Source organism: Peromyscus maniculatus, chromosome 14, assembly GCF_049852395.1.
Source record: "Peromyscus maniculatus bairdii isolate BWxNUB_F1_BW_parent chromosome 14, HU_Pman_BW_mat_3.1, whole genome shotgun sequence".
NCBI classification, from domain to species: Eukaryota; Metazoa; Chordata; class Mammalia; order Rodentia; family Cricetidae; genus Peromyscus; species Peromyscus maniculatus.
Genome location: NC_134865.1, coordinates 69,848,142 through 69,862,304, shown reverse-complemented (window position 1 = coordinate 69,862,304; position 14,163 = coordinate 69,848,142). Strand labels below are relative to the sequence as shown.

At 42.1% G+C, this 14,163-nt stretch overlaps 1 long non-coding RNA gene across 1 annotated transcript; it reads left to right on the top strand.

The window, feature by feature from the left end:
* Positions 1 to 8,032: 8,032 nt before the first annotated feature.
* On the top strand, positions 8,033 to 13,963 carry LOC121822243 (uncharacterized). The gene is made up of 3 exons (XR_013044615.1): positions 8,033 to 8,225; positions 9,271 to 9,413; positions 13,527 to 13,963. It is a non-coding gene; the product is annotated as an uncharacterized LOC121822243 (long non-coding RNA).
* Positions 13,964 to 14,163: the final 200 nt, after the last annotated feature.

Below are 14,163 nucleotides of genomic sequence, written 5' to 3'. Positions count from 1 at the left end.
GACTGAGCGTGAGAACCCAGCCCACTGTGGACAGTGCTATCCCTGGGCAGGTGGTTCTGGGTTATACAGAAAAGCAACTGAACAAGCCACGAGGAGCAAGCCTGTAAGTAGTGTTCTTCCACGGCCAGCCTATAGGTTCCTGGCTTGAGTTCCTGTCCTGACTTCCCTTCATGATGGTCTGTGAGTTATAAGATGAAATAAACCATTTTATCCCTGAGTCACTTTTGACCATAGTGTTTTATTGTAGCAATAGAAATCCAACTAAGACAGCTTACAAGTTTGATCATGAATTAAATTTTTCTTCTTATAAAGGAAAACATTTAATTAAGATGGCTTACATTTTCAGAGGTTTGGTCCATCATCATCATGGTGTGACATGGTGGTGTGCAGGCAGACATGATGCTGGAGAAAGAGCTGAGAATTCTACATCTTGCAGGCAACAAGAGGTGGCCTGAGATACTGGGTGTGGCTTAAGCATATAGGAGACCTCAAAGCCCACCCCTACAGTGACACACTTCCTCTAATAAGGCCACATCTGCTCCAACAAAGCCACACCTCCTAATAGTGACACTCCCTATGAGCTTATGGGGGCCAATTACATTCAAACTACCACAGCCAGTATGGGTTCTATTGGTTTCTTGATTCCTAATCCTTTTTTTCTCTCTGTACATATTATTTTCTATATGGTTATAATCATTCTATTACATTTTACTTATTTTGTGTGTGAGTCTGTGTGTGTGGGGGCATGTATGGAGATGTGTGCCATGTATTTTGTGTGTGCCATGCTGTGCACATGTGGAGATGAGAAGACAACTCCAGTCAGTTCTCTCCTTCCACTTTTATGTGGGTCTCAGGGATCAAACTCGTTGTAAGGCTTGGCAGCAAGTGCCTTTATCCACTGAGTCATGTCACTGGCCCATAATCATTCTATACAGATAATTTTATATCCTACTTTTTTTTTGCTTTTTATTTGTTTGTCTGTTTTTCATGACAGGGTTTCTCTATGTAACAGCCTTGGCTGTCTTGGATCTCACTCTGTAGACCAGGCTGGCCTCAAACTCACAGAGATACATCTGCCTCTGCTTAATTTTAATTTATACTATCAAGTATGTTTCTCATAAATTACTCTTCCAATAGTCCATATTTAATGAACATATAATAGTCCATCTGGTGAAAATGAACTACAATTTCTCCACAGTTGGTGGGAGATTAGGTATATGATATAATAAACTTTCATATACATAAATGTCCTCCAAAAAATTAGAATTCTTTCTTCAGAAGAGTCTCATTAAGCACAGTAATTGGATGAAAAACTATAAGCATTGTATGAGTTACTTTTGCATCATATGACCATAATATGTGACAGAATTAACTCAGGGAGGAAACACAGCAGCTTGGATCAACAGGAGCCTTTGATAGAAGGCAGCTATTCACATTACAGGGCACCAAGAAGAGGAGAGTGAGGCTAGAACCAGGGGCTGGGCATAATCTTCAGAGTCCCACTCCTAGTGACCTACTTCCTGCAGCTAGGCCATAGCTCCAGACAGTTCCAGAACCTCCCAAAACAGCACCAGCAGCATTCAGAAGATGAGCCTCTTAGTCCAATCAGATGCTGGCGGTCTCTGTCTCAGGGAACAGTTGCAGTCTCGGAGGGTGGGTGGGATTTGGGGGAGGTGGGGTTTGGGTTACAGGGTCTGATGGGGGATGGTGGTAGTCTGACCTGTCTGCAGGAGGTCTGCCTGTCCGACTGGCCTGAAACTGGGACTGCAATGGGTAGTGGTGTAGGGGGCCAGGGTTGGGCCCCTGGGCCCAAAGCCTAGGGGCTGGGGTGTTCAGGTTTGAGGATAAAGACTCACCTCTTAGTCCAGTCAGGTGCTGGCAGGCTCTCCATGTATTAAATTTTAAGCTTGATCAAGCCTCAGGTCCCTGTTTATGTAAATGAAAGGGATGCTGGAAATTGTGCAGATACAAGTATTATGATATGGAGAGTGGCTGACCAAGAAAATGTGGTATTGTACAGATGTCAGGTTTCTTTTCTTAGACTTCTGTCTCAGAAGAGCCAAACATAAGGAGAATGAGGCTTAAGGGAAGCAAGTCAGAAATCCTATAACAACAAAAGAGAGAGAACCCCCCCCCAGAGTCCCAGTTATATCAACATCTGGAACAGTGGTTCTCTAAGACATAGGAAGGAGAGAAGATGGGACTTAAAAAAATGATGATTCTGTAGCTCCAATGTGTAGGATGATACAGAGTAAGGGGACAAAGGGAGACTGGAGCTGTGGCTCAGCAGGCAGGAACATCTTCTGCTCTTGCAGAGGACCTGAGTTCAGTTCAGAGCTACCACATCAGGTAGCTCACAATTACCTGTACCTCCAGCTTCGGAGGATCTCAGACCTTCGGCTTCCAATACCACCTGTACTGGTGTGTGCACACCCACACATGCACACACACACATCCTCACAGTTAAAAATAAAATACCGAATTTTAAAAGACAGAATTGGATATTATGCAGAAAGCCAACTACTCATTATTAACTTAAAATTCTGAGATCCCTAGGGCATTTATTACACCATTAGCAGCTTAAAAAATCTACATCATTATAATATTGTGCATAATAGGTTCCCAGTAAGCGTTTGCTGTATTTGACTAGAGCTGAAGTTTAGAGGGTAAACTGAGGAAGGCAATACAATGATTTGGTTCGCTAGAAAGAGATGATGGCTCCTCATATCAAAGCAGACTCGTGGATAAAAATATTCTGCTTTAGGTCCTTAATGTATGGAATATTATGGTTTCAGATTTTATGGGTTTTTTTAAAATGGGATTCCTCTGTGTGCAAACATGTGTTTCTCTGCATCTATGTATGTTTCTTGGGTTTTTTCTTTGGTTCTTTTTCTTGTTTTCTTGTTTTGTATTACTCTCATTTGTTTGTTTTTGATTTGTTTTATTTTATTTTATTATTATTCCTTAGATGCTTGTTTGTATTCTAATGAGAGACAGAGAGAGTGTGGATCCGGATGGGAGGGGAAACTGTAATCAGAACATACTAAATGGGGAAAAGATCTATTTTCAGTAAAAGACAAAGTATATTCTGCTTTGAAGTAGGAAAGAGGCTTCCTAGTTGGGGGAGGAGGCTGGGAGAGTGGAGAAGGTCCTGATGTCCATGTTGTCCGGTGTTTGACTTTCTCTGTGGCCATCCTCAGTTGGTTGTTTTTCTTTAAAGCAGTTATGTTGTCCCATTTATTTCAAGAATGAGTGTGCAACAGGCTCTATTGATTTCCAGTTTTGCAGTGGATATATTACTGTAAGTGACATGTAATTTGTCCTTGGCTTTTACTCTGTGTGCGTGAACAAGAGAGAATACCTTTTCTCAGGAACAATCCAAGTCTTGGCCACAGGTATACAGTTGGTATGAATGTATTGTAGGGCTAAGCTCCCAAGAACATCTTTACACTGGGGGATCAGTACCAGTTGCATTGACCTTGGGGAGGAGGCATCACTATGAAAGTCTTTTCCTTGATGTATCAGCATGGCTTCATGTTCAGAAATTACTCCAGTACTGTATTCTTGTTATTTACATTCAGAAATTGGTGCATCTATGGCTTTGAAAGAAAAAAAATATTATCCTCTCGAGTGAATTTTCAGGTGAAGGCCAATGGTTTGATTTCTTTGTGTGTGTGAATTGAAAAGATGCTCAAAATTATTATTTGTGTTCAATTTTGATATAATTGTGTGCAATTACATATTGATATTATATTTGCTATTATTTTAGGCTACTTTAAAAAAATCTTTTTAGTTTTCTTTACTGAGAATGTGGCTTTTAATTTTTTACTTTTATTTTTTATTTGTGTGTGCATGTGCATGTGCATGTGCGCGTGCGTGCGTGCGTGCGTGCGTGCGTGTGTATGTGCTTGCCACAGAGTCCAGATGAGGACTTGGCTCTCCTGGAACTAGAGTTACAGGCAGTTATGAGCCAACATGTGGGTGCTGGGATCGAACTAAGGCCCTCTGCAAGAACAGAACATGCTCTTAACTGCTGAGCTAATTCACCAGCTCTCTCTTCTCTTTTTTTAATGGTTTAATTATATCTCTCTTATTGAATGATTTCTAAGCCTTTGGGATGATGAGATACATAAAATAAATGATGTGTAAACAGTCTGTACTACCTGACCTAATAAAACATGTAGTTTATGTTCGTTCTATTTTAAATGCTTTATTATTGTACAATTAATTTCCATTTTGTAGATGGCTCTTAGTTTCACAGTACAGAAGCCTCCTGGAGATGGTGCTTGCCTCTTTGGACATGCCTAGAAGCATCAGTGAAAATTATCAAATGAATGGAGAAAAAGACACAAGAGACAAAAGGCTTTACCTTTATTTTTATTGGGTTATTATAAAATATTATTGTTATAATAATTTTATATTTTAAATTACATTGTATTTCTTTATGCATGTGTATGCATGTATGTATGTTGGCGCACACATATCATGGCATGTGTGTCAGAGTTACAGGAGCAGTTTCTCTTTCCACTGTCTGGGGCATCAGGTTTGGTAGCAAGTGAGTTTGCCTGCCGAGCTTTCTCTCCTGCCCATGAATGTACACTTTTTGTTGTTTGGTTTTATAGTTTTTTCACGTGTGTGGGTATTTTGCCTGTCTGTCTGTGCACGATGTACATGTCTGGTGCCCATGGAGACCAGAATGCATCAGATCTCCAGGGACTGGAGTTGCAGATGGTTGTGAACTGCCATGTGGGTGCTGGGACTTGAACCCAGGTCCTCCGGAAGAGCAGCCAGTGCTCTTAGCCACTGAGCCATCTCTCCAGCCCCTCTACTAACATACCTTAATCCTGAAGTTCCTAAAGGACAAAAAAAGAAAAAAAAAGGGATATTTTTGAGTTATCCACCAGGACCAAGTAAAAACACACAGAATTCAAAGGTGTGTGAGCAGTTTATGTGTTCTATACAAAGTCCTTTACCTTCTGGTGGCTGATGAATGCTTGAGAATCTGAGCTACAGTTTTTTTTTTTTTTTTTGTGTGTGTGCCATTTCTCAATCAATGTGATTCATTTAAAAGCTAAGAGAAGATGTAAGTTTAAAGTGTGTCAATATTGATCTGAAATGGATTAATTCTCTGCTTGTCACTAGGGGGGGCTTTAGGAAAGGTTTTAAGTTCCATCCATGTGAGAAAAATGAGCCATGTGCAAGCGATATTAACCCACAAATCTTATCCAGGGATTACAAGGCACAAACACTGTAAGAAATGACTCTGGGGTGGGGTTGTTTCAGTTATAGTTAAAGGCAGAACAAGAAGTTCTTATTCAAGGGCAGGGAAAGCTTATGCTATTATCTAAAAGTCCAGTGGATAAAAATAGCTTTCATCATTGTCAACCTATAATTTGATTTTTCTTAATTTTATTGTTTAAAATAAGAGAGAGTAAGGATGTCTGTAATTCTCTGCGAAGTAGTATGTGTCTAATGGGAATGCAGGTATTCAAGACAGAGTGATAATAAGATCCACTGACCCCAGGTGATCATTCTGAATTCTCTTAAGCAATAGAACACTGATCCCCGAACTTAAGCAGAATCTTGTCCCTGATTGTTTTCATGAGCTCTTAAACTGCATAAGGTTTTATGTATTTTTGTGGTGTTGGGTATTGAATATTACACTTCTGGGTCTTAAGTCTACTCGATAAGCAAGCACTCTGTTGCTATTGTTTGTTTTGAGACAAGTTTTCTCTAAAGTGGCTTCTAGCTCATGATGTTTGGGGCCTCTGTCTTGTGGCCACCACACATTGTTAAACCATGGTGTTTTCACTGCACTTTAAAAAAAGATGTATTTTAATTTTATGTCCATGTCTGTGCACCACATATGTGCAGTACCTGCAGAGGCCAGAAGGGGATGATATTGGGTCCCTTGGAACTGGAGTTAGAGGTGGATATGAGCCACCATGTAGATGCCAAGATTCAAACCCAGGTCCTCTGGGAGAGCAGCTGATGCCTCTAACTGCTGAAGCTTCTCTCCATCCCTCCCTGTACTTTTTAATATGCTTCTTTCCACAATTCATTTTTATTTTTCATGTGTTTGAAAAGAGCACAAAATTGTGTCTCAGTAGGCAGCTTGACTGGCCTCTTGTTACCAATGAAAGATTCATTCGCATTATGACCTTTTGGCTGAGGCTGCCAAGATTTCAGACATCAGGTCTGCTGATAATTGCCACAGTCCTCCATCTTTGTTTCTTCCCAGCTGTGTTCTTCAAATCGTCTCATCCAATTAAGAGAACAAGTCTCTGTGAAGAAAACTCACTCATTTGTTGGTTACTAGGTAACCTGTCCTTCAAGCTTCAGAGTGTTTTATATTTTCTTCCCCTGCCAATCAGTTGTCACAACATGTTGGTAGGATGCTCAACTTAAGGAGCCAATTATTTGTACTGAATGCGTTCACTCTGTTTACAAATGGCGTCACCCCTCCAAACATAGCACAGCAAAAAACACAGCCAGATAATTCTGCTTAAGGAAAGGTTTGGAGTTTATGTTTCTCATCACTGGGACCAAGTATCTTCTGAGAGACAACTGAGGAAGAAGGATGTGTTCTCATTCATGTTTTGAGAGGGTGTAGTCCATCACAGTGAGGAAGGCATGGTGAGGTTCATGCAGTCCATCACAGTGGATGAGGCATGGTGAGGTTCATGCAGTCCATCACAGTGGATGAGGCATGGTGAGGTTCATGCAGTCCATCACAGTGGGGAAGGCATGGTGAGGTTCATGCAGTCCATCACAATGGGTAAAGCATGGTGAGGTTCATGGAGTCCATCTCAGTGGGGAAGGCATGGTGAGGCTCATGGCAACTTGTGGCCGTGTCCATGGGTGCATGAGGCTGTTTGTCCATGTCTTATTGAGTGAAGAGACAGAGGGCTTGGGCTAGGACTGGACCAGGCTGGAACCCATAAGGCCTGCCCTGTGGTTGTATGTTTGCCAGCAAGGTCCCATGTCCAAACCCTTGTACAACCTTCCCCAAACAATGCCACCAGAAGGAGACCAGTTAGCTGACCCAACACATGAGCCTATGGGAGGACATTTCATATCCAAACATTAACAACTTGTTTAGAAATAATTCTTTTAAGTTCGAGGCCATCTTAGTCTACAGAGTGAGTTCCAGGACAGCCAGAGCTACACAGAGAAACCCTGTCTTGAAAAACCAAAACCAAACCTAAAAAACAAACAAACAAACAAAAAAAAAAGAAAGAAAAGAAAAGAAAAAAAAGAAAAGAAGAAATGATTTTTATAAACACTCATGTTCACACAAAATGGAGATGAGTTGCTTAAGTGTTCTATCTCAGACAAACATGTCCTAAAACAGCCCTCAATAAATGAGATAAAATATATTTTAGAGTAACAGTTTTTATTTGAAGACAGGGTCTGACTCTGTAGGATTGGCTGGCTTGGAAATCACTCTGTAGACTAGTCTAGACTCAAACTCACAGAGATCCTGCCCCTGCCTCCCAAACACTGGGGTGATAGGTGTGCGCCACCATGTCTGGCCCAAAGTCACAGTTTTGCAAACAGATTTTTTTTTTTAAATTATGTATTTGTGTGTTTGTGTATATGTATTAGGTGTGTGGACTTAAGTGTAGCCGTGTTCTGCCTGACTTGGGTTCTAGGAACCAAACTCGGGTCCTCTGCCGGAGCAACAAGTGCCCTTAACTGCAGAGCCGTCTCTCCAGCCTGTAAAGCTTCACTCTAACATAACACATAGGGCCCTGAGGAGTCCAATTTCTCTCCCTCCCTAAGGCAAAGATGATTGCTTTGCCTTAACCCAGAAGGACTGCCACTGGCTTTAAGATAATGAGAAACATTTATTTTACCCTGGGAAAATATGTCTCAGAAATGAAAGCTCCTTTTTTATTTTATTTTATTTTTTTAAGGAAAGGTAGGGAAAAATAACATCAATGACTCCCAGAGACTGAAAAATTGCCACGTATTGTTTCAATGATAGTTATGTGCAAGGCACATGCTCTTTGGCTCACAGGTTTCCCTCAGAATGTGATGAGATTCTTTCTCATTCATTTACATCCTCTTAGGTTGTCTCAGCTTTTAACTGCTTTGAAGAGCATCACCAGGACCTAGACGCCTACAGAGATACACTGTAAAGTGGTACGAGGCAGAGCAAAGCCAGGAAGCATAGACTGGAATCAACTTACTTTGAAGCTAGCTGTGCTGATACTGGCTATGTGAGCTTAATCGAGGACCTGGCTCCTCCATCTGTTACAACAGCATTATGGCTGTGAGACTGACGGGGGCGATGTGGGGTGGTGAGCACATATATGTGATTTACACAGTACTTGGCTGTCACTTTCGCTGCTCCTGAACTGGCCCTGATTGAGGATTCAAATGCAATAATTCATGTAGAAAGTGATCTGGCTACGCCTGCGTGAGGGCACAGAAGTGAGGCAGAGAAGAAAAGGAAGCAAAAGAAAGCGGGGCGGGGCGGGGGGTGGGGGTTGTTGCTATGGAGCAACTTAGCACTATTGGCAGACAGGATTCCATCCCTCCAGGGGACTCGGGCAACAGTAAAGGGCGTATCAATGCGTTTTTCCTTGCCAGGTTGTGAGGGAGCTGGCCTGTTTACCCTTATCACTATATAGTTCTTGTCTGAAGACTGTTAGAGCGCTAGTCGGCTAGTTCCCTGGCCTTCTGCCAGGCCCTAGGGGACGGGTTGATGAGGAGTAGACACTGGCGTTCATAGGACGTTCTTAGTACTAAGGTGTGGGTGCTGTCCGTGGTATGTGAGGAAGTGGCATGGACCGAGAAGCAAGAGCTTTACAGTGTCTGTTACCCTGGCAACAGGGGCCGTGCGAAGCACATTTACTCTTCATATTTAAAATTTTTATTATGAAGAGACCTTTGAGGTTCTTTTACAGTTGGACAGGTACAGGAAAGGTGTTTGTTGTGAGCATTTATCGTTTCTGTCTGAGGAGTGTCTTTTCCCTTTGCCTTCCCCTGGGAAATCCATCTCCTCGTATCCTTGAGATGATTTGGACCCCACCTTCTTTTCTTCCCAGGTCCATCTCTTCTCCTACCCCATTTGTTATCACAGGAAAGGACAATGTGTTCTTAGCCTAGCAGAACACTTCCAGCCAGCTGGTTACAGGGACCAAATGAGAGGTGTGTTCAGGACCCTAGATGTAAGCATCCTGTTTCCCTAGCGTATCTGCATCCTTCTTGGCATATAGTTGCTAGAGCGACTCACAGATTTTTTTTCTTCTTTATAACTAGGAGCTGTGAGTTCTGGGCTACTAACAGTTATCTTGCTCTCTGTGGGGAAGAAGAGGAAGGGGAAGGAGGAAGAGGATGAGGAGGAAGAAGAGATAGCCTTGAAGACATTATTTTACCCCTCCCCAAACATACTTCTGGTTGAAGTGAGTTATGCCTTTGGACCTGCTGGTTATATGAGCCAATATAGTTATTGCTGTCACTGGCAATAAGAGTCCTGAGAAAGCATTTACTATATAGGTAGTATGTCATGGTCTAAGACGTCTTTTAATGACACCATGTCCAGTGTAAATTCCTGAGTTGTGAAAGCTGCTTAACTAGCTGTTGGAGGCAGGCATACACTGGCTGCTTTTTTATTTTATTTTTTTACAACCCAGAACATTTTTTCTCTCGTTTGAGGTTTTGTTACTTAATATGCAGTTGCTCAGTCATAGCATCAAATAACTTCTGAGTCCCACCTGTGAGAAAGCTGGTCTCTTTGCAATTCTTTTTTTTTTTTTTTTTTTTTTTTTTTTTTTTTTTTTGGTTTTTCGAGACAGGGTTTCTCTGTGTAGCTTTGCGCCTTTCCTGGAACTCACTTGGTAGCCCAGGCTGGCCTTGAACTCACAGAGGTCCACCTGGCTCTGCCTCCCGAGTGCTGGGATTAAAGGCGTGCGCCACCACTGCCCGGCTCTCTTTGCAATTCTTTGGGTCCTAACTGCATGAAGGAAGAAGCCTGCCTTTGGTATTAATACATTCTCAGGGCCTTAGTCTCCTCTCTCTTGCTGGTAAAGCTCTAAGCTTAGGCTCAGGCAGTGTCACAAACATAGCATTTCAGAGGATCTTTTCAGTTTTTCTTGTTTTTTTTTTTTTTTTTTTTTTTTTTTCCTGTGCTTACTTAGGCTAATTACCACTTTTCTCTTGATTAATTTTGAAGCAGAATTCCTTTAAAAATTGTAGTACATTTGAGCATCTTGGGGGCATAGCTCAGTGGTGGTATGCATACTTAGGGTGTGTCTTAGTCAGTGTTCTATTGCTGTGGGGAAAAAAAAAGCAAAACACCATGACCAAGGCAACTCTTATAAAGGAAAACAATTAATTAGGGGCTGTATACACTGTCAGAGGCTTAGTCCATATCATCATGGTAGGGAGAGTGGCAGACGGTGCTGAGAGTCCTACATCCTGATCTGTAGGCAGCAGGGGCGGCAGAGAGACTGGGCCTGGCATAGGCTTTTGAAACCTCAAAGCGCACCTCAACTTCTAAGGACACACTCACTCCACACCTCCTAATCTTTCTCTAAACAGCTCTTCTGCCTGGTGACTAAGCATTCAAATGTATAAGCCTATGGGGCCCATTCTTATGCAAACCACAACAGGACCTGTGAGGCCTTGGATTTGATCCTTAGCACAAGGTGGGGGGCAGAGCCAGGTGTGGTATACCACATATGTATGTATGTGTGTGTGTGTGTGTGTGTGTGTGTGTGTGTGTGTGTGTGTGTGTGTATCTTAGCACTTAGCAGGGTGAGGGAGGAGGTTTAAGAATTCAAAGTCAGCCTGGGTTGCATAGTGAGTCCTCATCACACACACACACACACACACACACACACACACACACACACAGAGCAAGATAAAGTAAAATTGAAAAGTGGGTAAGTTCAAAAGAAAAATACAGTATAAATAATAAGGCTAGGATAATAGTATGGCAAAAATCGTAGATGTGACCTTAAAAGATTGTAGATGGGAATCACTTTCTTAGTCTGAGAGTGTCCCTGCTTGTACAGGGGGAGAGACAGGGAATAAGCAAGGGTCCATTCAAGTGAGCATACCTTCATGCTCTGATTTTATTTTAGTTTGTCTGATGTGACTTTAACTAAAGGACAACACTAATTTTGTAAAGGAAGCGCCTCAGCTCATTTGTGGGTTGAAACACAGAATGCAGTCTTTCTCAACCACTGCTAGATGCTAATAGAACCCCCCTACTCTCAATTTCTTTTGGTTTGGTAACTTCCAGTAATTAAAAATCACATTCAGATTTTTAAGGCTCAACCCTAGTTTTTGAAAAAAATTTCACCCATGTTAGATCCGTATCTCTTTTCTTCCCCCTTTCTAGCACTGGCTGGAGTGGGCTCCTTGTCTTAGTTGGGGTTTTATTGCTGTGAAGAGACACCATGACCGCGCCAACTCTTACAAAGGAAAATATTTAATTGCGTCTGGATTACAGTTAGGAGGTTTAGTCCATTACTGTCATAGCGGGAAGCTATGCAGGCCAACATGGTGCTGGAGAGGTAGCTGAGAATTCTACATCTGGATCTGCAGGCAGGAGGAAGAGAGAGTGACACTGGGCCTAGCTTGAGTATTTGAAGCCTCAAAGCCCACCTCCAGTGATGCACTTCCTCCGACAAGGCCACACTTCCTAATAGTGCCGCTCCCTCTGGGCCTATGGGGGCCATTTTCATTCAGACCACCACAGCTCCAGAGGCACTGGTTGGAGAGAGTGGAGTTTGCTTTCCTGCACCCCTCTCTCCTCCTGTGAGTGGCTGCTCTGATGCTAAGGTGGGGGCGGGGGGGGGGGGAGAAGAAAAGCCTGGCTCCTTGTTTGCCCTGATGTCTTATTTCCTACTGGGTAGTTGATACTTGTCTTTGGCTCAGTGTAAACACGTGAGGGCTACAACGCACTCCCTTATTGCTCCCATACTAACAGGCATGGCGATACCCTAAAGAGACAGTTGTGCCCCTACCTTCGACTGTCAGACCGTTGAAACAAGTCACGTAACATGGTGGCAGTTCCGCCTTAAGCAAACTCTCCAGATATTCATTATGTTGCAAGACCTGGCTCCAGAATGGAGCATTTCTGCCCCCGTTGTCCCCCACTGCTGCAATGGGCTTGCCCTTTGACCCCTTCTGTTACAGTCCCTGGCTACACTGGAGGCCATAGGCCTGCAGGTACGTGAAACCGTGTTCACACTTCTTGGTAACTTGGAATTAGAAGGGTACACAGAAAGAGACTAGCTTCTGCCTGAGCACCCCCTCCCTAATCAGGCCTTGTCTATTTATAATGTTTCCCCTATGCCTGAGTCGTCATGGGGGTAGGTAGTAATACAAGTAATACAGATATGCAGCTGGAGAACGGAACCAGAAGTCTCCTTCTCTAGGCACCTCCAAATCCACTAATGGATGATCCCTCAGGGGCTACTTTTCTTGGTATCTAAAAAGAACATCCTCTTCTTGATTGATTGATTGATTGATTGAGAGAGAGAGAGAGAGAGAGAGAGAGAGAGAGAGAGAAGAGAAGAGAATGACTTTTACTAGTAAGAATTATCTCCATCAAAAGACACCACCTTTTTCTTACTCAATCTCATGTCTTGTAGTAAGCTCAATAATGGCCACTCAAAGATGATTATTTAAATAAAAAGCACACTTTCTAAACAATTGGGAGTATTGCTTTTCACTTATATGGAAGAAATAGAGATTCTCTGAGAAGTTATGGAGACTATTACTTGCTCCAGGTACCTCTTTCCCTTATACTGCTTAATAAGAGCATTCCCAATTCTCAGTTGAACCTGATAGAAGAAAAAACATATTTCTCATTCTGCCTTGCCTCTAGAAGCACATAGGACAAAGTCCTGGTTAATGCACAAAATAGGAGATTTGTATGCAACACTGGGAACATGTTCTTTATAGAAGGGACATATCTGCCCTCTTTACTAATTCTTCCTCTCTCTTGGCTGGAATATAGTTTCAATGACATGGTTTAGAGCAATATCTTAACTTTAAAGAGGCTAATACTCAACACAGTAACAAGTTAGAGTCTGTATCCCTGGCATTATGGTGTTTCAAATCAATTCAATGAATCTCGCAGCTTTTGACTTTTCTAAGAGAAATAACATTTGAGTTTTCCATTACTCATAGTTATACATAATCTTTGCCAGCCATCATCAGGCTTTTTATAGTGTTCTTAATACATCATCAAAGTAGATTTTCCTAGGAACTAGCTATATGGACCACTTGGTGTACTTAATCAATGCAGTATGCCCACGGCCTGACTAGGCTCAAAATTTAAGAATATTTTTATTCTCATCCTTTGGCATTTTGGAATTTGATATACAACTTGATAAATTAGATATGAAACTTTAGACTCACAAATATAGGATAAATAGAATATTTTCTTTGAATTTGCCAAATATAAATGACTAGATATTATAACTGTAATTCTTGCTTGATAACTGTTTTGTTATATGTAATTTTACTAGGTTAAAGTTAAAACTTTCCTTTTTGATTAGACAGAAAAGTGGAACAGCAGCAACAACTTAAAGTAGAATTCCTGACAAGCACGCACAGCTGGTCCTTCCACTCGACATCTCCAGAGAGCATCTCTCACCTCTTACCTGGCGCCCTGTACTGTCCTCTGCTTCGCCCTCTGCATGAGAAAATTACTGGTGACAAATGCATGAGAATAATGGGCACGGAAGAAGAGAAAGCTGTTCTTGTGCCACTAAATCCCAGCTGTCAAGAAGCATCTCTAATGCCACGAGTACAAATCCTAATTGTTTCTTGGTAGTGATCTCTTTGTGCCAACTCAAGCCAGAAGACACGCAGCATTCATCACTTTATGCCATAATGAGGCTCTGTAGTGTGAACACAGTGGGATCTGGTCAGACCTTTTGTCGATGAGTCTTTTGTTTGGAATAAAAGAGACGGAAAAATATAAAGAAGAGAATGCATTGATGACCTGTCATCACTCAGGGGAAGTTCTCTTTTATATAGAAACTAACCTCAAAAAACCACCAAAACAAACCAGACAAACAAATATGAAGTTAGTTTTGCGTTGGCCAGCTACTCCTGGGCATAGAGCTACCCTGGAGTGTGGTTGATATACCCAGTGACACATTCCACTGGGGAAAAGATTCCCCCTTGCCA